This window comes from Phascolarctos cinereus, unplaced genomic scaffold (genome assembly GCF_003287225.1).
Source record: "Phascolarctos cinereus isolate Bilbo 61053 unplaced genomic scaffold, phaCin_HiC Scaffold_4;HRSCAF=312, whole genome shotgun sequence".
NCBI lineage: Eukaryota > Metazoa > Chordata > Mammalia > Diprotodontia > Phascolarctidae > Phascolarctos > Phascolarctos cinereus.
The window spans coordinates 360264764-360275714 of NW_027555847.1; positions in this window are offsets into that span (position 1 = coordinate 360264764).

Below are 10951 nucleotides of genomic sequence, written 5' to 3' on the forward strand. Positions count from 1 at the left end.
GTAGGGGCAACATTGGGAGTACCCTTTTGTAATTGCTTTTTCCCCCCTTCCCCTATCAAGGCTTGCCTTGATAATTTAAAACAGACTTCATATTTCCCCTCTCCTTTTTTTAAATTTAATTTATTTATTTACTTTATTTTGGAGGCAGTAGGGGTTAAGTGACTTGCCCAGGGTCACACAGCTACTAAGTGTCAAGTGTCTGAGGCCAGATTTGAACTCGGGTCCTCCTGACTCCAGGGCCAATGCTTTATTCATGTGCCACCTAGTTGCCCCCCTTCACTCTTATCATGAAGTGTTAGGACCTTTGTCTGGTGACAGCCTGGTCAGTCATGGATAATACCAAGCAGATGTTTTGAAATTCACTTAAATTTAATTATTCTTACTTATATTTATTACACTTATTTATACTTATTACACTTAGACTTAAGTTATTCTTAGCCATACAGTTGATCCAAGACAGTTCCAAGGGACTCGTGATGAAAAATGCTCTCCACCTCCAGAGAAAGAACTGATAGAGTTTGAATGCAGACTAAAGCCTACTTTTCACTCTTTCTTTCATGAATTTTTTATTTTTGGTCTGTGTTTTCTTTCACAATATGACTAATATGGAAATATATTTTGAATGATTGCTCATGCATAACCTATATCAAATTGCAGTGTCAGGGAGAGAGGGAGAGAATTTGGAATTCATAATTTTTAAAAACGAGTGTTTAAAATTATTTTTACATGTAATTAGGAAAAAATATTCATTGAATAAAAAGCTTACTTAAACTTTAAAAGTTTCCCAGAAAACTGTTTTTAAAAACATAGTCTTAGATTTTTTGAGTGGATTACTTTGGTTTACCAACTGTTGGCTGGATCTGAACTTTGGTGGGTTTTTTACATCCTATTATTTTGTTCTTGGTCCTTTTCAGTACAAACATGGAGCATATAAACACATAAATACGTGCACTGTAGTATGTTTAAAAACTATTTTTAGATGTTTAATGTTGTTCGTGAGCCTTTCTAACCCTTTAACAAAAAATGAGTTATCTTAATTTAGAAAGTAGCTTGTGTAAGTGGAGGTTTAGGGGGGATTGGGATGATCCTTTCCCCTCCCCTCCCATTCAGAATTTTTGAGACTAGCCTGTTATTTTTACAAAAGGTTTGAGTGAAGTTAATGTTGTGCCCCATCTATCAAAAAATCTGAGGCAAAACTTAAAAGTGGTCTCGTTGGTTTTGATCTTGAAGATCTTTCTTGAGCGTGCTGGCCCCATACTACTGCTGCAAAGTAATCAAGAAGGATATTTTAAAGCAAACAAAATTGCCTATCTTTATTAAAGCCACGATGTATACATGTCTGAAATATTATGAGTAGTTGTGATTACTAAACTCCCTAGTACTATATGAGCAACTCAAATACAAAAAGCCCTAATCTCTGTATCTATATGGTTGAAGGTGAGAGTGAATAAGTGGAGAGCCTACTGCCTTATAGTTTCCACCTAAAGAAAGAATTCCAGATTTTTACTCTGTAATGCTGTCTGTTCACTTACCTCTATATCCCCAGTTTGTTTTTCTTTTTTTCCTTTGGCTGATTAAAATCTCATCTGCAGTACTTGTCAAGTGCAGAAGAAAAGATGTTCTTACCCTATTACCTGAGCCTAGATGGATAGAGTTATAATAACTCCTTCAAGGCCTCTAGGCAGTTGAGAACTTCAGAGACCTTACCTGGTTACAGGATCAAACATAAAGTATCTTGGGAGTGTTCAAATTGTTCTGAGGCTCATTAGAACATCAGGACTGCTATTAAGTAATGCATGGTGATGTTCAATTTTGTAAACTGGTTTGCATTTCAGTAATCCAGGCCTTTTTTTTTTTTGAGCGACTGAGTAAAACTCAGCATCTAATCTAGAGAAGAGAAAAAGAAAATACCCATGAACATAACTTGAGCATCCAAATAAAATTTATTCAAGGATATTCTAGGTCTGACCAAGGCCAGAGATTGGCTGGAGATGGAAGGAGGCACTATGGTCCTCCAAATCTGCATCCAGATTGCTGTGGTGGGACAGCTCCTCCTATGGATTCAAGTCCCATTTCATATATGTTAGAGATGTGCCTTTTGTTTTTTCAGGAGTTGCAGAATGATAATTGTTAAGGATCAAAGTATTATGTAGTGTCTTGGCTTTCTGAGCTACACTTTGGAAAAGGCCTAAATTATGACTTTAATATACATATACATAATATGCATAATGTATACACATATCTGTATTAACATATACATATGTGTATATGTATCTACTTTCTAGTAAGCAATATTATTAATTTTTAGCTATGAAATTCTAAAAATTAAACATCCTTATACACATCATAAAAAGGGCCATAGAAACCACACACCAGATACAATGAAATGAATTGTGGTAGTGCTGGTTTAACAGGTCTTACAGCTGCAGAATCCAATTAAACCAACAAAAATCATCAGCCTTTCTCTGCATTACTAAAAAACCCAAGAGGGTGTTTACTAACAAAACCCCAAGAGGAAGAGATGAGTAAAGAAATTCCATTTTTAAAACAGCCAAATGCATTAAATATCTGGGAATTAACTTACCAATATAAATAGAATTAGAAAAAATAGTAAAATTCATTTGAAGTTATGAAAAGTAAGACTATCAAAGGTTATCATGAAAAATAGTATGAAGAACAGTAGAGCTTTGGCCTATCAGATATCAAATTAAGTGGAGGAGGGAAGGAGGAGGTTTGTGATTTCATCAGTGTGTGGAATTCCTAGTATGAAAATTACTTCCACTGATGCAGGCTGTTGCCTCCCCTTGTAACTTCTAGAATTCCTTCAGTCATTGAGCAAATAAATGACCCCACCCATGGTGACACAGCTAATATGTGTCAGAAATTTGAACTGAACCCAGGTCTTCTTGACTCTTCAGCCAGGCCTCTATTATACCATTCAACAAAGTAGTAATTATCAAAACTCTTTGGTATGCAATCAAAAAAACCCCAGAAAAGTAGATCAGTCAAAAGTGCTCCTTTCTCATGGCAAAGGGGCAGAAAATTCACTTGTGTAAAGAAAAAATGTGAAGGATGGAAGATCCTGCCCATTTCATATGTGAATAGTGGCTGAAATGAGCGAGGGAGGGGGAGGTTGGGGTGAAGGGGGAAGTATTTTTGTGTAAGATAAAATCCATGTGTGAAGAAAACATTTTCCCATTAAAATGTAAGGAAGGACAGATTTCTGAGTCATATAACCAACATCTGGAGGACTAGAGCTTTTTTCCCAGCCTTCACTAACTCCCCAAAACTTCTCAAAATAAGATTGTGTGCAGCAGATAAAGCCAGGACAGCTGAGCCCTACTTAAGGTGCTCACTCAGAGCAAGCAACCTGAGCCTTCAGTTTTGTGCTCTGGGATCCAATCAGTAATGCCCTTGCTGCTGTTGTAGACTTTGCCAGCATACCTGAATCTAATCATCAATGAAAAAAGATGAACATTCGATCAAAGAGAGGCATTTGAAGCATTCCTAATCACCACCCCACTGTGAGCAGATTATTTGATTTTCAGATACCTCAGAACAAAATAATAGAATGTAAAAAACCCACCAGAGTTCAGACACCTCGAACAACAGAAACACAAAGGTAAATAAATACAACTACCAAAGAAAGCTTATGTAATACAATAAATTAGCCTGTTAAAAGGAAAACAAACTAGAAAAACAAAGTAATCTATTCATCATTGGCCTTCTGGCTATTTCACGAACCAGACACTCCATCTCTCAGCCCTGGGCATTTTCTCTGGCTGTCCCCCATGCCTAAAATGCTCTCATCCCTCAACTCCACCTCTTGGCTTCCCTGGCTTCCTTTAAATTCCAACTTAAATCCCAACTTCTCAAGGAAACCTTTCCTAACCCCTCTTAATTCCAGTGCCTTTCCTCTTTTAATTACTTCCTATTTATCTTGTATAAAGCTTGCTTTGTATATATTTGTTTGCGCTGTATCCCCCATGAGACTGTAAGTTCCTTGAGGGCAGGGGCTGTCCTTTGCGTCTTTTGGTAAGTCCAGAGTTTAGCACAATACCTGAATCATAGTAGATGTTTAATGAAATGTTTATGTTTTGATAAAAGGCTTTTTTTCCCTAAAAGCACACAAAAGGATAAAGATGAACATGGAATTTTACCAGGCCTGAAGCATCATGGACTAAAGTTTAAAAACCTCACCCCTCACCTTACAGTTGAATCAATGTATTTTGTGGGATTAAACTATAAAACTGGAGGGCACATAAAAGGGGAGAAGGGAGATGGCAGATAGGTGGTGCAGTGGAAAAGAATGCTGGACTTGGAGTCAGCAAGACCTGATTTGAAAATCATGCATGGGCAAGCCAATTAACCTCTCTCAGCCTCAGTTTCCTCATCTGCAGTATGGGGATAATAGCACCTACCACTCAAGACTGTTGTGATAATAAAATGAGCATTTGTAAATTACTTCACAAAGCTGTGTAAATGCTAGCTATTATTATTACAATGGATATAAATTGCAAGGATTTGGTGCCTGGAAAGACCACAATACCTGAGAGTATACTGTACCTATATATAGACATCATCCTATATCAGGAAAAGGGGAGTCAAAGCTCCTGGGAGCATCCAGAAGGATGGAAGGGAATGGACCCAAAGAGCAGATTCCATGACAAATGGGAAAGAAAATGAATGTGGAGGAGGACAGGGTAGAGAACTGGAACACATGATCAGGGACACAGGGAAATTTCTGTCAATGAAATAATAGTTCTCTCTTCAGGAATTCATGCTTCTGCATGAGGCATAATTAGGGGGGAAGAAAGGGAGATGGGATCTAACAACATGGAAATTGCTTTAAAAAAAAAAGATTGTTCTTTGAAAAGACTAAGAAAATTGGTAAACCTTTAGCCAACCTGATATTTAAGAAAGAGGGCAGAAAATCAGATCAACAAAATATCAATTAAACTGTGAAATCACAAGAAGAAGAAATATAAAGAATTATCAGAACCAACTATACACAGTTATATTCTAATAACATTGAGAATGTAAAACAATTGCTGTAGAGGAGTACTTTCAAAAATATAAAATATCTAAACTAATAGAAGACAAATCACGATCTTAAATAATCTCAGAAAAGAAAATAGAACTAAATAAAAAAGAACTACTTAAGGAAAAAAAAACCTCTTCATCCTGATGGATTCCACAAAACGTTTAGAGAACAATATCAATACTACACAAATTATTCTCAAAAATTGACAAATTGACTTAGACAAATATAATCTTAACTAAATCAAGGAAGGATAAAGCAAAAAAAGAATTTTTATCAATGTCATTAATGAATGTCAGTCTTAAAAATTTAAATAAATTCTTGTCAGACTATAACAATTCATCTAAGAAATTATTCATTATGACCTAGTTGGATTTTTACTGTCATATAAGACTGGTTCAGCATTAATAAAATTATCATTAAACATATTAAAAATAAAAACATCCCCAGAACAATTATCTCAGATGCAAAAAGAAAAAAAAGGCTTGATACTTATTTATGCTCAAACCCTAAAAAGTATAAGCATGGAGTGATTTTATTTTAATATAAAAGTAGGCAACTTAAAATCAAAGTTAAGAATCATATACAAGAGGGTACACTAGAAGGTTTCCACATAAATACAAGAGTAAAGCAATATACCCATTTTACTATTTGACATAGTTCTAGAAATGTTAGTTATAACAATAAGACAAGACAAAGGGGTAGAGGAGGGAAAAGAATGAGCATTTATATAGTGTTTATTATATGCCAGATACTATGCTAATTTATTAATATTACAGATATAAGTATCTCATATGATCCTCACAACAACCCTACAAAGTAGGTACTGTTATTACCCCCATTTTATAGTTGTAGAAACTGAGACAAACAAAGGTTAAGTGACTTGCCCAGGGTCACAAAGCTACTAAGTGTCTGAGGCTAAATTTGAACTTAGTTTTTGCCTCCACTTCGTCCACTATGCTACCTTTCTATGGATAGGAAGGAATTAAAGATGCAAAAGATAGGCAAAGAGCAGATAAAACTATCCTTACTTTGCTGATGACATGATGGTTTACTTTAAAAATCCTAGGGAATCAACAAAGAAACTAATTGAGATAATAACATCAGCAAATATGTAGGCTACAAAACAAACTCATACAAAACTATTGGTATATAATCATAAAATTTAAGAGGCAGTAATAGATAAATGCAATTTAAAACAACAACATGCATGAAATGTTTTGGGATCAAACTACCAAAAACACACAAAATATGTGTATAGATTCAATTTACAAAGAACCCCTTAGAGAAATAAAGAACAACTTGGATTGGAGGAATATTTAGTGCTCATGGCTAGCTGGACCATGCCAGTGTAATAAAAATGACAATACTACCAAATTAACTTATAGTTTAATGCCATACCAATCAATCTATCAAAAGGATACTTTACAGAAGTCAAAAAAATAATAATAATGATTTGGAGAAACAAAAGTTTTATAACATAGAGGGAAATAATTTTTAAGGTAGGAATGAAGGGGAAGTAATACTTCCAGACCTCAAACTATATTATAAAGCAGAAGTCATCAAAAACATCTGGCATTGGTTAAAAAATAAAGTAGATCAATGGACCAGACTAATTAAGGGAGGATGTGCTAGAAATCTAGATAACAACTGCTGGGGGAAATGGCAGAAATTAGGCTCAAACTAACCTCTTAGAACACATTCCACAAAATCTATTTATCACCATTATTATTTTTTTTAAAAATCAAACTGTGCTAGAAGCTGTAGCCAAAGAACTTTACTTTATTAAAGTTGGTTGAGTCTTGGGACGGAGATGGGTAACATGAAGTTTACAAGCTGTTATTGCACATATTCTATATAGCAGGTGCACTTTTTTTCATTCTTCTTATTCTAGTTTGGCAAAGAGATTAAAAAACATTAATTTATTTCAAGTCCTTGTTTTAATGATTGACATTCTTGAAGAATTTTCATTACTTTCTACTGCATTGCAGACATGATCAGCTAGCATTTATAAAGTACAAAAATTAATCAAATACACCATAAGAGCTTTAGAAAATATAAAAATTGGTACTAGAAAGTATGAATCTGAAGTTGAAATTTAATTAAGTCATGTAAGTTTAAAGACATTCTATTTGTTAAAAATAACAAATTTAATACTCTTCCTAGAAATATATTATTAGAAAATATAACTAAACACATAAAATGACATCTTTTGTCAAATAGAAACAATGATGAAAGCATTTTTAGTTATTTTTATTTATTAAAACCATTTACTTGGCTTTATGAAGAACTAATTTCATTTAGATACCAAGTGAAAAAATTGTATCATTTAACTGACATTTTAAAACATGAAATTCATTTAAATTTTCAGGATTTTATATAAAATAATGTAGAATCAAACAATGTTTCAATCTCTGCAACTATACAAAAGGCTTAAAAAGATAGCATTATTGAAATCAGTGGTGCCGAAACTGAAAGAAGTTTCAGTTTAATAAATATAATTTGTATGAGGGTGAGAAGTAGTTTAACAGTAGATAACATGGCAGATTTAATGATTATAAACTTACTGGGAAAAAAGCTAGCAGACTGAGATGAAAATCTGTTTGTCAAATCATGGTTGAATTGCAGCTGTAGGTTGGCAATGGATACAAATCAGCAAAAGCATTCTTTGACTCTATGAAATTTACCGGAGTGTTAAACATTTCCTATTATTTATAAAGACATATCATTTATATCAGTTAAATTTATTTTAAAAAATGTATATTCATGTATATATATGTATATGTATATATATATATATATATATATATATATATATGTATGTATGCATATTTTTGAGAGCCAGTTGTTAAACTTTTACAAGCACACTACTGAAAACCTGCATGTAACTCAGAGTTCTAACTCCTCACACTATAGCTCAATGATCCCTAACTGGCATGCTTCTCACTGACAGTCTATAGACATTTTTTTCAATATATTGATGAGTTCTGCTGAATTTTTCCCCTCTTCTTCCTCTTTTTTCTTTTAATAAATTTCTTTATTATATAGAATGGCTCTCTAGAAAGGATAGAAGGGGGAATTTAGTCAATGCAGTAACAAATTATATCAATACAAATTGATTTTTTTTTTAAAGAAAGAGCACTAGATTTAGAGTCAGAAGACCTGTGTTTGAGTCCTGGGTCTTCCACTTAAAGGTTCTGTGACTTAAGTCAGTCACTTCCCCTATCTGGGCTTCAGTTACATCATCAGTAAAATGAAGCAATTGGACTAGGTGATCTCTAAGGCCCTTCCAGCTCTTAACAATTTATAAATTTCTTTCTTACCACCATATGTTCACAACGTGTCCCAAACTGAATTCCCCATCTTCACTCTTCTTTCCTAACATCTTTATTTCTCTTTATGGTACCATCAATTTCCTCCTCCCTAGCTGACCTTTCCTTCTCAGTCTCCTTTGCTTGATATTCACCCAGGTCATGTCTGCTAACACTGAGTGTCCTCCAAGGCTCTGTCAGCTATATTTTGGACATCCCAAACTAGATGGTTCATAGACATCTTAAACTCAGCATATCCAAAAGCCAACTCATTATCTTTTCCCCAAACCATTTTCTTCTTCACAACTTCACTAATTACTGTTGAGAGTATCACAGTCTTCACAATTACCAGACTGGCAACCTAGATGTCACCTTCCATTCCTAACTGTCTTACTTTCCATTCCTAATCAATAGTCAGTCCTTTCAGTTCTACCTTTGCATCATCTTTTGTATTCTGTCCTCTGACACTACCCCTACCCTGGTACAGGCCCTCATCACCTCATACCTGGACTGTTTGGATTCCCTGCCACAAATCTTTCCCCACTTGAATACATCTTCCATTTAGTAATCAAATTGATCTTCCTAAAACACAACCTCTCTATTCAGTAACCTCCAGTGGGTTCCTATTGTCTCCAGGATCAAATATGAAATCCTCTGACTTTCAAAGCCCTTTACAACCTGGCCATTTTCTATCTTTCCAATCTTATGCTTTACTCCCCTCCTTTGAAGCAGTGGGAGGCCCATAGGTATGAAACATTGCAGATTTTTTCAAATTATTGATTGGTTTTGCTGATTATTTTTCACTGCTTTTTCTTTGAAAAATATTCTTTGTATATATGAAAAGGCTCTCTGAGAAAGGGGGAGGGAAGGAATAAAAAGGAAATTTAGGCAATTAAAAATATCAATAAAAATTTATTTTTCAAAATATGAGGACAGATACAAGAGGACAGATATAGGACTTAGAAGACCTGTTTTAGGACAGAAAAATGAAGGGGCAGCTAGGTAGCGCAGTGGATAGAGCTCTGGCCTTGGAGTCAGGAGGACGTGAGTTCAAATCCAATCTCAGACACATGATACTTACTAGCTATGTGACCCTGGGCAAGTCACTTAACCCTGATTGCCTCACCAAAAAAAAAAAAAAAGAAATGACTTCATCTGGAGGGCATTATGATTCTTCACTCATTGGCATGTGACTATTTTTAGACCTTGAAAGGTTAAAATTCACAAAGTAGTTAATTAAATAACTATTTGGAAACTATGGAAACATTAAGGAATGTTGGTTTGTTAACTGACAGAAAGTTGAATTTAATGAGTTTTACATCATAAGAGAGGGATGAATGACTGAACATGAAGAGGCTATGATTTGTACCTTTCGAGGCAGTAATCAAGGAGTTATGAAGATAGCAGGAGAGGGTTTTAGAAGACACTAGGAGCAATCGTTATCTGACAGGGAGATTTTAGCTGTTGTACTGGAGAAGAAGTTGTTTGGAAGAGAATATTGCTTTGTAGATTGGCTGAAGAAAAGGCTGGGTGACTTAGGATTGAAGGAGAGTGGAACTCTGCTATATTTTCAGGTATTGCCCTTCAGCAACCATCTATAGTTTAAGAAATAGGTGTCAAATAGGAACACTCCCAAGTGTGGTCTAAACCAGAATAATATGTAACAAAGAAATTTTTTTAAAAATTTAAATATAATAGAACATGGACAATGTGAATATGTGGTTTTCTAAGTCAATATGAGCCTGAAGTGATCTTTGTGTATGGTTTAGTGGCCTCCATTCCTTGAGTTGACAGTACTGGCTTAAGAGAAGTAAAGTCTCTTTGAGATACCTGGTTGTTCTCTGCTGGCTCCATTCTGGATTGCAAGGGAAAAGCAGAGGTAAAAATTCAGACTTTGCAGCTGCTTTGTTATAAATATCAAAGAGAAGTGATTGGACAACACAGCATAGGTTTGAGTGAAGAGTTGGCTGAGTTTGTTTGCAGTTCCTAGAGAGTCAATCTGAGGAGCTTTGCTGTAAGCTCTGCTTGGCTGTAATTTAAAAAAAAAAAGTTCTATTTTTCCTGAGCTCTGATTGGACAATGCAGAATCCTGGAACATGAAGAGCTGGTTGGGTTTGCCTTGCCCAGAGAGTTAACCTGAGGAGCTATGCAGTTCCCTGACTTAAGGAAACTGCTGTCACTCTAATAGCATACATAACAAGTTCTCATTGTAGATGATGTATTATTATAATTATCTTGCTTTTATCTTATTCTTACATAAATGTTTTATGTTTAAAATTTTCTGTGAATGAGAAATTCACTGGTGTGGGCTCATGAGCTACAGTACCAAATAGTAAGAATATATCACCCCACAATGTTACCCCCAAGGAGCATGAGTGAGTTTGAGCCCTAGATGCTTAACAGTGGTCTTGCTCTGGAAACCCCAGATGTGCCAGTGTGAGGTCAGGCTGGCTGGTAGAGGCTACCCAGAGAGAGAGGATGTGGTCATGTCCATGCACCTGCTACACCAAGAAACTAAAGCACACAGGAGACTTGAGAAAGGACTTATTATACAAGAACTATTAGAGAAACTGGAAAGCAGTTTTGACTAAAAAGAAGT